General features: G+C 42.9%; 1 protein-coding gene across 1 annotated transcript in view; it reads right to left on the bottom strand.

Moving 5' to 3' along the window:
- Positions 1-14709, bottom strand: part of ARVCF (ARVCF delta catenin family member) — a 1196801-nt gene that overhangs the window by 1140044 nt on the left and 42048 nt on the right. The gene's annotated exons all lie outside the window — the stretch shown is intronic.

Raw genomic sequence — 14709 nt, 5'->3', positions numbered from 1 at the left:
TACTGGTCAGCGACGAGCAGACGTTCCTGGGACTAAGTCCTGCTTTTCCTCTACTGAGCATGCCCAAGGGACGACCTCTCATTGGAGGTCGGGTGTCACATGCTCAGGTCCTGAAGCAGTTCCTATTGGACCACTAGGAAGGTCCTGGAGAGCTTTCTGTATTAAAGGTTCACATGGCCGCACGGCCATGCGCTAGTAACTTATGTTCTTGTGTGTATGGGCTTAGCTACTTTGTGGTCTGTGTCAGCATGTGCTCAGGGTCGTCTGTAAAGCCACTTAGAATTCCAGCACCTCCGGAGAGGAGTTTGTGAATTTAGGGCTGCGTATAGCCACTAGAATTCCGGCACCTCGGAGAGGAGTTGTTTGTGTGCTGTTGCTGACTGTATGACCACAGTATGCTACCTGCTCCGTTAGTGAGCTGTGATCCTCTGTGAGGTTAACAGAGCACAGCGTTACCTTTAATCCCGGCGACTCTGTGAAGCAACAGAGTTCGCTCCTATACAGACCAGGTGACGGAACCCGTGTCTATTCAAGCGTAGTACCGCCATATAGTGCCATTTACTAGCAGCAGGTTCCACTCCTGCACGGTGGACCCTGGGCTGCGAATGCACCTATACTATCTCCATATTTACTTGGTGCGTTCTGCCAGCCCTAACACACACCAAAATGATATCAATAAAAATGTCAGATTGGCGCAGAAAAAAAAAAAATAAGCCCTTACCCTGGCCCAGATCCCGAAAAATGGCAATTTTTTTGTTTAAAAAAAAAAAAAAAAAAAAAAAACTTTGGAATTTTTTTCACCACTTAAATAAAAAAGAACTTAGACATGTTTGATGTCTGAACTCATAATGACCTGGAGAATCATAGTGACAGGTAAGTTTCAGCATTTATTTAACATGGTAAAAAAAATTCAAACAACAATTGTGGAGTTACACTTTTTTTTGCAATTTGAACATTTTTCCCATTTCCAGTACATGATATAGTAAAATAAATGGTGCCATTCAAAAGTACAACTCGTCCCGCAAAAAACAAGCCCTCACATGGCCATATTGACTGAAAAATAAAAATGTGATGGCCATGGGAAAAGGGGAGCAAAAAATGGAAAAGCAAAAACGAAAATACCCCTAGTCCTTACGGGGTTAAACCCTTCCCAACATATGCCATGTATGGCCAACAGAAATCACAGATGATCGACAGAGTGAGCTCAAAAGTTTAGCTTGCTCTATATTCAGTGGGAGCATAACATACAACTAGGTACCTGAAGTAACAGTATGGATTAGAGATAACTCTAGTTCTGGCTTTTTAACTTTTTATTTAAACAGTTAGATTGAGGGCTTTTCTCTGTAACCCAATTGATATCCCTGCAACTTGATTGCAAGGTGCCAATGGGTTGTCATGGCAGCAGGAAGCCCAATGAATGTCCTCAAGTCTGCCTTCATAATACCTCTTAACACCCACCTCATGCCTTAACAGTAAAATCTGACAGGCACAATACTCTGCAATAAAGTAGAACTTCAAAATTTAATGAAATGTTCAAATATATAAAACCCCCATAAATGTTAAATGTGTTGCAGAGTTTAAACTTTCAGCAGAATCATAAGATTCAGACATGGTGGGAGAACTAATTTATGTTGGACATACAAAAACCATTATCTTCTTCTTCATCAATATGGAAGATTACAAGAAGAACAAGACAAACCAAACTAGACGGCTCAAACAATAGAGACTAGAACACACCTGGAGTCTGCTAAACATAGTCCATAAGTTGTATACACAAACAACCGTGGGCCATTTATATGGATACACCTAAATAAAATGGGAATGGTTATGTTAAAACCAAGCACACCATTGTTTTTCTTGTGATATTCTCAATAGGTTTGATGTGTCACATGACCCTCTTCCCATTGGAAAAAATAAAGCTGGATCCAAAAAATGGCCGACTTCAAAATGGCCGCCATGGTCACCTCCCATCTGGAAAAGTTTTACCCCTCCCATATACTAATGTGCCACAAACAGGAAGTTGATATCACCAACCATTCCCATTTTATTTAGGTGTATCCTTATAAATGGTCCACCCTGTATACAGGCACCCATTCAGTGGCCCCACTGGGGCTTACATCCGAACCCCTCGCAAAATGGGATTCGGACATATGAATTGACGGGGCCATAGACTGTAATGACGCTGGCAGAACGCATGTTCACTTCTACTGGAGACGGACTCACCGAATGTGCGCCTGAACGCAATGTGAAAACAGCCTAAGGCTTGGTTCCTTAGGCTCAATTTTTTAATCAGTTCGGAACATCTATTTTCAATATCTTTGTTGCCCACGAAGAGGATGAGTGTGGATATTTTTTGTAATGAGAGTCCAGATGTCCCCATTCTTAACCTCTTCCCAACATCCGCCATACATGTATGGCGTAAGTCAGGAGCAGGTGTAGAGCTCACAGTTAGACCACCCCACACCCAGGAGATAATGACTGTGTATCACTCTCAATCTCTGACTGTGGCATTAACAGCATGCTGGCATGTAGATACATCATTTTATATGTCTATTAATCCCTCCACAACGTGATCACAGGGCACAGATTGACTGTCAAAGCAACCTGGGATCTGTTGAAAACTCCAGTGTCTGCCATAATGGATGTTGTGTATCCGCTTTTTGGGCTCCCCTGGTGGTTGCTGGTGGTACTGGTGACTTGTTTGCACTTTGCTTCTTCTGTTCACCTGCTTCCATCAGTGTTTGGGAGTTTCCTATTTAGCCTTGCTCTCCAGTCATTTCCTTGCCGGTCATCATTGTAACCAGAGCCTTCGGTTGCATGTTCCTGCTACTAGTCTGCTGATCAGCTAAGTGGACTTTGTCCTTTTGTTTTGTATCTTTTGTCCAGTTTGCAGTTTTCGTGATTCTCTGTAGCTGGAAGCTCTTGCGGGCTGAAATTGCCACTCCTGTGTCATGAGTTGACACAGGAGTCTTAAAGTAATTTCAGGATGGTTTTTTGAAAGGGTTTTCAGTTGACCGTGAAGTCCTCTTTTGTATCCTTCTGCTATCTAGAAAGTGGACCTCTCTTTGCTAAATCTACTTTCATACTGTGTATGTCTTTTCCTCTTAATTCACCGTTATTACATGTGGGGGGCTGCTATCATCTTTTGGGGTATTTCCCTAGAGGTAAGCCAGGTCTGTTTCTTCCTCTACCAGGCGTAGTTAGTCCTCCGGCTGGCGCGTGGCATATAGGAAGCCGTAGGTATGCTCCCTGGCTACTGTTAGTTGTGTGGTAGATTTAGCTCACGGTCAACTCGAGTTTCCATCACCCGAGAGCTCGTTCGTTACTTATGTGTTTTTTACGTTCCCTTGCCATTGGGAACCATGACAAATGGAGCTCCACTGAATCCCAGCCTGTGGCTTGGCTACAAAGGAGACTGTGATTTTTGCTATAAAAAGCAATATTCTAGAATTATGTAGGCAGCGTTATACAGAGCTCAGACTTCAGAGAACTACTAGATAGGCAGCAAATAAAACAGGTTTTATCAAAACTGCAGCAACCAGTATATTAAGCGATATATTAATGAATCAAGGTCTCTGCCCCTACATCATGCTGCTCTCAGATGGGGTAGCAAAAACCTGGTGACAGATTCCTTTTGAGTGTCCCTGTTGTGGCATCCGAGACATGTTATAGATTCATTCGTGCGTGATCTTATATGCGTTGCTTTAAGAGTGATTGCACTATAACTTTCTGTGGAGTCCTGTACAAGTTCCTTTCATCACTAGTGTTCTTCTACTAGCCTGGTCTTTACATATTCTACTGTCAGGTCTGTCTCAGGCCTTGTCTCTAGTGCACTATACATTTCAAGTAAACCGCATAGCAATATGAATGTAACCTACGGTAATTGTCTTTTATATCTTCACCTACTGGTTTCAATTGTGCAATTACTTCCAGAATTACATTTATGTTACGCATCTGTCTCAACTTTTTGGTGGAGCTATGTTCCATTCCCGTATGACTGACACCCTTTGCTGTGATCCCCGTCAGGCTTTACAAGTTGCCTTACATGTCCCAGTGACATTATCTCTTAAGGCCTTTTAAAGCCAAGATGAACACACCCCTGTATTAAGACAGTGCTATGTTCAGTTGCTGTGTGTTTGGATTACCAACATCCAGCTTCTTCTGTTGCTATCATCTCCCCAGACTTTAGTGATTTCTGTAACTAGCACCTGTACAACACCAGCTGGTTAACAATCGTTTGCTGTAACCTTCACAAGTTAATAATACATAGAAGCTGGTTATACTAAGCAGTGTTCTTCTTTGCTAACTTTTGTGTTTCTAAAACCCCTCACATATGCTGGATAGTCCATTGCTTATGATAAGCATCTCAAAATGATACTTCCAGACGATTCATACTTACACAGCATTCATCTTTGCAAACTCCTGTGATTTCTACAAACCCCAGTATCGGCTAATTAAGCCACAGTTTGCTGTAACATCACAGACTATTATTTGAGTCTGTTCACATTGCATTGAAACCTGTTGTGTATTGTATAATCTGCATCATTTTTTGACCCACAGTTTGCCATAAGATTTACTAATTGCTACTGGAGTCTGTTCACATTATGTTGCTTTCTGCTGTGGACTTTACTACCTTCATCTGTGTGGTGATTCAAAACTACCATTTTCCTTCATATCTGCCGTCCTGTTTCTGTGGATTCCAATGTGTCCTGCCTTGCTCATTCTCTTGATGTCCAGCATAGCCCCTTGAGAAAGTTCTCACAGTTCCATGTGTCTTCCAGCCTACTGTGCCAAACACCCTGCGTCTGCATACCCACCATAACATGTGGCTTTGTGAATCCACTTCACCAGGTGAGCCTAACAATTTGATATGTTCCTGAATATACTATTCTTTCCAGAGTCTCATTTTATTTACTTAGCAGAAATGCATTGCTGTTTAAACTGGATCTCTTATGAAACTTTGTAGTCATTTCACATGCCTTCAGCAGTATTTCACATTTCTTATTTGGATCAGTTGATTGGTCATTCTCTACTACTTGTGGGCTCTTTACAGTCTCGCAGAAAACAAGCACTCATATGGTTATATTTTAAAAATAAAAATAAAATTGGCAGTGGCGTGAAAGGGTTAAAGGAAAACGGTCTGGTAATTTTACCACCCTAAACCACCACCATGCCTTAATCAATGACTTTCTTACTGAGGCTATGTGCACACGTTGCAGATTTTGCTGCGGATCCGCAGCTGTTTTCCATGTGTTTACAGTACAATGTAAACCTATGGAAACTGCAATCAGCAGTGCACATGCTGCGGAAAAAAACGCGCGGAAACGCTGCGGGTTACATTCCGCAGCATGTCAATTCTTTGCGCGGAATCCTCAGCGGTTTACACCTGCTCCATAATAGGAATCCGCAGGTGTAAAACCGCAGGTGGAATCTGCACAAAATCAGCATAAAAACCGCAGTAAATCCGCCGTGCCTTTTACCTGCGGATTTCTAAAATCCGCAGCGGAAAAATCCGCAGAGCTCCTTTCTACGTGTGCACATAGCTTAAACATGCTCTTGTTTTTTCAGATGCTACAAAAGCCATTAAAAACATTTTGAAATGTCACGTGCTTTATGATAATAATCTGTGAAAAGTCAAGTTAGGATTAACGCTGTACAGAAGAGTCATGTTGTTCAGTGTGTAAACTCAGCCCTCCAGTGCAAGAACCTCAACCCCCCTACTGTCCAATGTAGACACCTTCCAAATCTTGTGCAGGTGCCATTGTCTTGTACTCACTGGTTTTGACTAAGCAGATTCCTGTTAATTGCCAGGAATAGTGGCATGGAGTTTGACCAACAATGTGGCCCATCTCTAAGAAATTTTCATTAATAAATATTATAGAAAAAAGAGAATTGAAACCTATTTTACCATACGAAGATGAGACATATGCACATGAAAACTAAAACAACTACTATTTGAAATAGTCATCTACTTGATGCATATTATATAAAAATGACAAAGTTATTAACCATCCTATGACTTTTTGGAAAGGACGCAATGTCCTTCTTCCAGAAAGTAACATTATTAGGAAGCTTTACTGCTCTTAAATCTTACACCTTCCAGCATTATCAGTATTCATATCACACATTTCTCATGATAAAACGGGGAAAAAAGAAAGCAAATTTTCAGGTGACAAGGTAAGATATCTACAAAATAGCATGACCCTAAGCAGGGAAGCAAGGCGACAACAGATACGAAAAAACTGCGGAAAAATGTGAATACATTTAGGTGACTTTATACTTTGTTGAACACAATTACCAATTATATATGAGAAAACTGTGCATGAACAAGTGTATCTTTAGGTGGAAAAAAATGTCTTATTATTACTATTACTTGCTGAAGCAAAGTATATACAGTTGTGCTCAAAAGTTTACATATCCCGGCAGAATTTTGTCATGATTGTTGATTGGGTGAAGCCATTTATTGCCAAACTACTGTGTTTTCTCTTTTTAAATCATACTAACAACCCAAAACATCCAAATGCCCCTGATCAAAATCACCAGGGTATGTGCACTTTTGGCATGATAACATGCACATAAGTTGACACAAATAGGTTTGAATGACTACTAAAGGTAACATCCTCACCGGTGACCTGTTTGCTTGTAATCCGTGTGTGTGCATAAAAGCTGAGTGAGTTTCTGGGATCCAGGTAGACCAACAAAAATTTCATCCACAACTGCCAGGAAAATTGTTTGGGATGCAAAGAAAAAAACACAAATAACATCAGCTGAAATACTGGACACTTTGAAAACTAGCGATGTGGCTGTTTCAACAGAGGAGGCACATGAAGAAAAATGGGCTGAATGGTCGAGTTGCCAGAAGAAAGCCATTACTGCGCAAATGCCACAAAGTATCAAGCTTACAATACGCAAAACAGCACAGAGACAAGCCTCAAAACTTCTGGAACAAGGTAATTTGTAGTGGTGAGATCAAAATTTAACTTTTTGGTCACAATCATAAATGTTACATTTGGAGAGAGGTCAACAAGGCCTATGATGAAAGGAACACCATTCCGACTGTAAAGCATGAAGGCGGATCGCTGATGTTTTGGGGATGTGTGAGCTACAAAAGCACAGGAAACTTGGTCAAAGTTGAAGGAAAGATGAATGGGATGTACTTGGACGTTCCAATATGACAAAGATCCAAAACACAAGGCCAAGTCGACTTGTCATTGGCTACAGCAGAACAAAGTGAAAGTTCTGGAGTGACCATCTCGGTCTCCTGACCTCAATATCATTGAGCCACTCTGGGGAGATCTCAAGCATGCAGTTCATGCTAGACAGCCCAGGAATTTACAGGAACAGGAAGTTTTGCCAAGAAGAGTGGACAGCTTTACAATCTGAGAAAATAAAGAACTTCATCCACAACTACTACAAAAGACTTCAAGCTGTCAGTAATGTTAGCAGGGGCAATACACTGTATTAAGAAATGGGGTATATGAACTTTTGATCAGGGTCATTTGGATGATTTGGGCTGTCATTATGATTTAAAAAGATAAAACACAGTAGTTTAACAATAAATGGCTTCCAATTAATTGGAATAATGAAAACATGGAGACAGCCGACTCCTCACAGGCTCAGATTGGGTAGTACAGCTGTAAATCAACACACTGACAGCTCAGCACGCCCCTGTACCAGATTGGATGGCCAAGCTGTCAAAGAACTGACAGCTTCAGCACATTCCTAAACCAGATTGAACGGCCATGCTGTCAGTAGCTGCATCCCAGACACAATGAGAGGAGGAACCATGACATAACTATTTTCTGTGGTATGACTATATGGTCTAATCACTAATTCTTCTAAATTTTCACCAAATTTCAGATATTTTTATCAACCTAAATTATCTGCTAACAAAGTACAATTCTTCACACAAAATCTATCTCAGAATCACCAGGATAAATAGAAGCATTCCAGAGTTATTACCACATAAAGTAACACTGATATATTAAACACAGTCTTGGAGAGAAAATTTTTTTTGCAAAACGTCAGATACTATAATCAATACACACTACTACTTAAATACGAAGTAGAAAGACGAAACAGCAAAATGATAAAATATTATAAGTTTATTGAAAGATGATTAAAAACATGTGAAATACCAAAGAATAAGCTATAAGAACCACACATGACAGAGCACACAAACAGGGACTTCTGAAAAAAAATCAACATAAATGTACCAAACCAGGTGTGTTTAAAAAATAATACCTTATGAAAAACACGTATTTATGAGTAAATAAATATAATTAACTGTGCTGCTAATTATATATAACACTTAATAATATGTGCACAAAATGCTACATAAAGTGCCAATTAATACATACTTATTAAATACACATGCAACAAGTAATACATGTGGACTTGTAAATGACCTAAAGTGTCCTAGTGCAAATTACATGTGTATAAATATATATATATATAGTTTTCCCGAATATTTGAGCCCGTGGATCCATTCTATGTCCACTTTGCAAGCTGGCGAGCGTACGGATGACATACAGAGGATCACATGCGTAAAATACGCTGCCACACCCTGCCTACAGATGACATATGGATCACTGTTTTGGGATAATTTCTGCGTATTACGCTTGTAAAATACGGACCATATTTCCCTAGGTGAGTGTGACTCCAGGATAACAGCAGTCATACTGTGGAATGCCCTAGCACAAGAGGTAGTAATGGCAGAAACATAACCGCTTTTAAAAAAGGGCTGGATGATTTCCTCGATACACAAAACATTGCGGCTTATAGTTAAATTAGTGACAAAATGTACAATTGGTGGAGAAAGTTGGAACTTGATGGACCTAGGTCTTTTTTCAACTTATGCAACTATGTAACCTGTCATGTGAAAAAACCGCTACTAACTTTCAGATATGGGGGTAGTCTACAGGTGAATAGCATTCTGACATCATGCGGTGCCCGCACTTAGAGACTCACTGCCAGGAGGAAATAAACTTCTTCCAGCAGCGTTCGACTTCCAGTAATAGGGGTGGAGGTGGGCTGGTTTCAGTCACCCACTGCTCTGTATAAGGCAGCTGTAACAGCGCCTCTGCCACTGACTGACAGCTGGTTCTTATGTGACTGGAAGTCAAATGCTCTTGCAAGGAATAAAGTTCATTTCCTCCCAGCAGGTGGTCTCTCAGTTCTGGCATTGGGCAGGTTCAGATCAATATTATTCTGCAGATTAACCGATATTTGCAAGTTAATAGTGTTTTTTTTTTTTGTTTTTTTCACGTGACAGGTTCCCTTTAAATAAGAAAGCAAGCTGGGCTAGACTCACCCTCCCATGGTACTGTAAGGGGGTACAAGGACTGGTTGTGCCCAATCACCCTCGCCTGTGTTTTTATGTCCCTGACAAGCTGGTATATTCAATACGTTATGCTGTGAACTGTATAATGCTGCTATCTTGTATATGACTGTTATATGTTATGTGCACTGTGATTGAATACTGCACTGTCCCTAGACAATAACATAAATACGTGGCATTAGCAAACTGGCCCACTAGAGGAGGGCACAATAGTATAACACATCAGTAGGATAAGAACTAGTTAACCCCTTCCCGACCTTTGACGCCACGTAGGCGTCATGAAAACCCGTGCCAATCCGACCCATGACGCCTATGTGGCGTCATGGAAAGATCGCATCCCTGCAGATCGGGTGAAAGGGTTAACTCCATTTTCACCCGATCTGCAGAGACAGGGGGAGTGGTACTTCAGCCCAGGGGGGGTGGCTTCACCCCCCCGTGGCTACGATCGCTCTGATTGGCTGTTGAAAGTGAAACAGCCAATCAGAGCGATTTGTAATATTTCACCTATGAAAATGGTGAAATATTACAATCCAGCCATGGCCGATGCTGCAATAGCATCTGCCATGGCTGGAGACCCCGATCTGCCCCCCCCACCCCACCGATCGCCCCCCGTCGTCCTTTCTGCCCCGATCTCCTGTCCGCTCCCCTCCTCCCTCCTGTCCGCTCCCCCGGTCCTCTTGTCCGCTCCCCCGATCCCCCCCCCGTGTTCCGATCCCACCCCCCCCATACTTACCTAGCTTCGAGGTCCCTCCCGGTGTCCGGCCGTCTTCTCCATGGGCGCCTCCATCTTGGAAAATGGCGGGCGCATGCGCAGTGCGCCCGCCGAATCTGCCAGCCGGCAGATTCATTACAAGTACATTTTGATCGCTGTGGTAGGTTCTATCGCAGCGATCAAAATAAAAAAAAATAATAAATAACCCCCCCCCCCCCCCTTTATCACCCCCATAGGTAGGGACAATAATAAAATAAAGAAAATATTTTTTTTTTCTTTTTCCACTAGGGTTAGGGTTAGAACTAGGGTTAGAACTAGGGGTAGGGTTAGGGGTAGGGTTAGGGTTATGGCATGTGCACACAGAGCGGATCGGCCGCGGATCCGCAGCGGATCGGCCGCGGATCCGCAGCGGATTGCCTTTTACCTGCAGATTTTTCAAAAATCGTGCGGAAAAATCTCACACGAATCCGCAACGTGGGCACATAGCCTTAGGGTTAGGGTTTGAATTAGGGCTAGGGTTTGAAATAGGGTTAAGATTAGGCTTGTGGTTAGGGTTACGAATAGGGTTAGGGGTGTGTTGGGGTTACAGTTGTGGTTAGGGTTGGGATTAGGGTTACGGTTGGGATTAGGGTTAGGATTAGGGTTACGGGTGTGTTGCGGTTAGGGTTGTGGTTAGGGGTGTGTTGGGGTTAGGGTTGTGATTAGGGTTATGGCTACAGTTGGGATTAGGATTAGGGGTGTGTTGGGGTTAGTGTTGAAGTTAGAATTGAGGGGTTTCCACTGTTTAGGCACATCAGGGGTCTTCAAACGCAACATGGCGCCACCATTGATTCCAGCCAATCTTGCGTTCAAAAAGTCAAATGGTGCTCCCGCCCTTCCAAGCCCCGACGTGCGCCCAAACAGTGGTTTACCCCCACATTTGGGGTACCAGCGTACTCAGGACAAACTGGGCAACAACTGTTGGGGTCCAAATTCTCCTGTTACCCTTGTGAAAATTAAAAATTGCTTGCTAAAACATCTTTTTTGAGGAAAGAAAAATGATTTTTTATTTTCACGGCTCTGCTTTGTAAACTTCTGTGAAGCACTTGGGGGTTGAACGTGCTCACCACACATCTAGATAAGTTCCTTCAGGGGTCTAGTTTCCAAAATGGGGTCACTTGTGGGGTGTTTCTACTGTTTAGGCACATCAGGGGCTCTGCAAATGCAATGTGACGCCCGCAGACCATTCCATCAAAGTTTGCATTTCAAAACGTCACTACTTCCCTTCCGAACCCCGACGTGTGCCAAAACAGTGGTTTACCCCCACATATGGGGTATCAGCGTACTCAGGAGAAACTGGACAACAACTTTTGGGGTCCAATTTCTCCTGTTACTCTTGGGAAAATAAAAAATTGTGGGCTAAAAATCATTTTTGAGAAAAGAAAAATTATTTTTTATTTTCATGGCTCTGCGTTATAAACTTCTGTGAAGCACTTGGGGGTTCAAAGTGCTCACCACACATCTAGATTAGTTCCTTGGGAGGTCTAGTTTCCAAAATGGGGTCACTTGTGCGGGAGCTCCAATGTTTAGGCACACAGGGGCTCTCCAAACACGACATGGTGTCCGCTAATGATTGGAGCTAATTTTCCATTCAAAAAGTCAAATGGCGTGCCTTCCCTTCCGAGCACTGCCGTGCGCCCAAACAGTGGTTTACCCCCACATATGGGGTATCATCGTACTCAGGACAAACTGGACAACAACATTTGGGGTCCAATTTCTCCTATTACCCTTGGGAAAATAAAAAATTCTGGGCTAAAAATCATTTTTGAGGAAAGAAAAATTATTTTTTTACTTTCACGGCTCTGCGTTATAAACGTCTGTGAAGCACCTGGGGGTTATAAGTGCTCACTATGCATCTAGATAAGTTCCTTGGGGGGTCTAGTTTCCAAAATGGGGTCACTTGTAGGGGAGCTCCAATGTTTAGGCACACAGGGGCTCTCCAAACGCGACATGGTGTCCGCTAACGATTGGAGCCAATTTTTCATTCAAAAAGTCAAATGGCGCTCCTTCCCTTCCGAGCCCTGCCGTGCGCCCAAACAGTGGTTTACCCCCACATATGAGGTATCAGCCTACTCAGGACAAATTGGACAACAACGTCCGTGGTCCAGTTTCTCCTTTTACCCTTGGGAAAATAAAAAAATTGTTGCTAAAAGATCATTTTTGTGACTAAAAAGTTAAATGTTCATTTTTTACTTCCATGTTGCTTCTGCTGCTGTGAAACACCTGAAGGGTTAATAAACTTCTTGAATGTGGTTTTGAGCACCTTGAGGGGTGCAGTTTTTAGAATGGTGTCACTTTTGGGTATTTTCAGCCATATAGAACCCTCAAAATGACTTCAAATGTGAGGTGGTCCCTAAAAAAAATGGTTTTGTAAAAATGAGAAATCACTGGTCAAATTTTAACCCTTATAACTTCTTAGCAAAAAAAAAATTTGTTTCCAAAATTGTGCTGATGTAACGTAGACATGTGGGAAATGTTATTTATTAACTATCTTGTGTCACATAACTCTCTGGTTTAACAGAATAAAAATTCAAAATGTGAAAATTGCGAAATTTTCAAAATTTTCGCCAAATTTCCGTTTTTTTCACAAATAAACTCAGAAATTATCGACCTAAATTTACCACTAACATGAAGCCCAATATGTCACGAAAAAACAATCTCAGAATCGCTAGGATCCGTTGAAGCGTTCCTGAGTTATTACCTCATAAAGGGACACTGGTCAGAATTGCAAAAAACGGCAAGGTCATTAAGGCCAAAATAGGCTGGGTCATGAAGGGGTTAATTAGGAGAGGCCAACTGTGTAAGGTGTAGAGAGCTTCCTGAATTTTGTCAGAGGGGCCTCAGAGCCTTGCAGGGCAGTTGAGCCACGTAACGTTCTTCAAGTAAAAGCCCAGCTAGTACAGGGCCTGGGGATAAGGATTGCCAAGAAGCAGAGGAATACAGGGCAGCTTTGTCATGATGGCGGTAAGCTACTTCGGAAGACACCTGCGCGTCTTAGGATACTTTCACATTAGCGTCGTTGCGGCGCACCGACACATACTGTGGAAGCGCCGCACAACGGGGGCAGCAGATGCTGTTTTTCAACGCATCCGCTGCCCCATTGTGAGGTGCGGGGAGGAGGGGGCGGAGTTCCGGCCTGCGCATGCGCAGTCGGAAATGCTGGACAAGACACACCAAGAAAAGTTACATGCAACGTTTTTTGGTGGCGACGGTCCAACGCAACACGACGCAACCATCGCACGACGGTTGCGACGTGTGGCAATGCGTCGCACTGCGTCGTTAATAAAAGTCTATTGAGAAAAAAACGCATCCTGCAAGCACTTTTGCAGGATGCATTTTTTCTACAAAACGACGCATAGCGACGTGCAGTGCACTACGCTAGTGTGAAAGTAGCCTTAGGCGAAACGGACCGGGAACTCCTACAGTTAGTCAGACTGGTCAGACCAAATGCTGCGGTACTGGGGACAACGGTACGACCCGGAGGTATTCCTAAAGAAGAGAGGGACAGCACAGGGACAGGAAATATTGTGCCTTGTGAAGTTTTTTGTGCTGTACCTGAATATGAACTGGACGAGCTGAGAAAGGAGCTAAGTAAAATCATTTGTTTTAAGTTGGAACTTGACTGTCTCTCTTTATATGGATTCTCAAGAAACAAACCCCCAGCGAATCTGAGAGGACCCAGATGGACAGATAAGCGGACAAAAAGGTACGCTACCGCTGGGACATTGTTTGCATGTAGCAGAGGGCCAGGGTGTGCTGAAGCAGCCACCATTGAAAGCCACAACTACAGCCCTGGCCCCTGTTACGGTACAGCACTGGCTTTCCACCGCAGCTCCTGGTGTCTGTTATTGTCTTCAGCACTGATATCATATCAACTGTGCTGCAGTCAATAACTGAGCATTACGGCTCTGACTGATTTGATGACTTCAGCCACTGCGCTCAGTTATTGACTGCAAGCAAAAACAGACACCGGAAGCCATGGTGGTGACTCAGCATTAGAACTGGGAAGTATGAGTGCAGCGAGTTTTAGTTTTTGGTTTGTTTTTTTAAGACTGGGTTCACACTGCATTGCAGCAGCCTGTTCAACACATACGTTAAACGGGCTGCTGTAACGCAAGTGCCGACTGGGCACCATCGCTAGCGCAGATAGAGTATGTGCTAGCTCTATCTGCGCTAGCAGTGACGGACCTGGAAACGCTGCAGCTCGCCTCTCAGGGTCCATCACTCAATGATGGTACATCCCTAGCGCACGCCCATTGTGGGAATGCGCTAGTGATGCGCCCGACAGAACTTAATGGCGGCGTTAACAGGCTACGTTACACCGCGTTATGCCGCGGTGTAACGTAGTCCGTCTAACGGACGGGTTCAATGCAGTGCGAACCCAGCCTTATAATCACACTCCAACCTGGGGACTTGAGTTTTCCAAAACAATTAAACTTAATCTTCCCTACAAGAACTTCTTGAAGTACGAAAGAGAGTGAGAATGGAAGTTAAAACATTTTTTAAAGCGGTTTCCCTCAAAGCTGGGTATCGCTGATGTAAACAATTAAAAACGGTGATCATGACTGTACACAACATCCATTACAATGAATAACAACTAATTCTAGACACTAAAATG

The sequence above is a fragment of the Ranitomeya variabilis genome, chromosome 1 (genome assembly GCF_051348905.1).
Source record: "Ranitomeya variabilis isolate aRanVar5 chromosome 1, aRanVar5.hap1, whole genome shotgun sequence".
NCBI lineage: Eukaryota > Metazoa > Chordata > Amphibia > Anura > Dendrobatidae > Ranitomeya > Ranitomeya variabilis.
The sequence above is the reverse complement of the archived record's forward strand: the minus strand, read 5'-3'. Positions and strand labels throughout refer to the sequence as shown.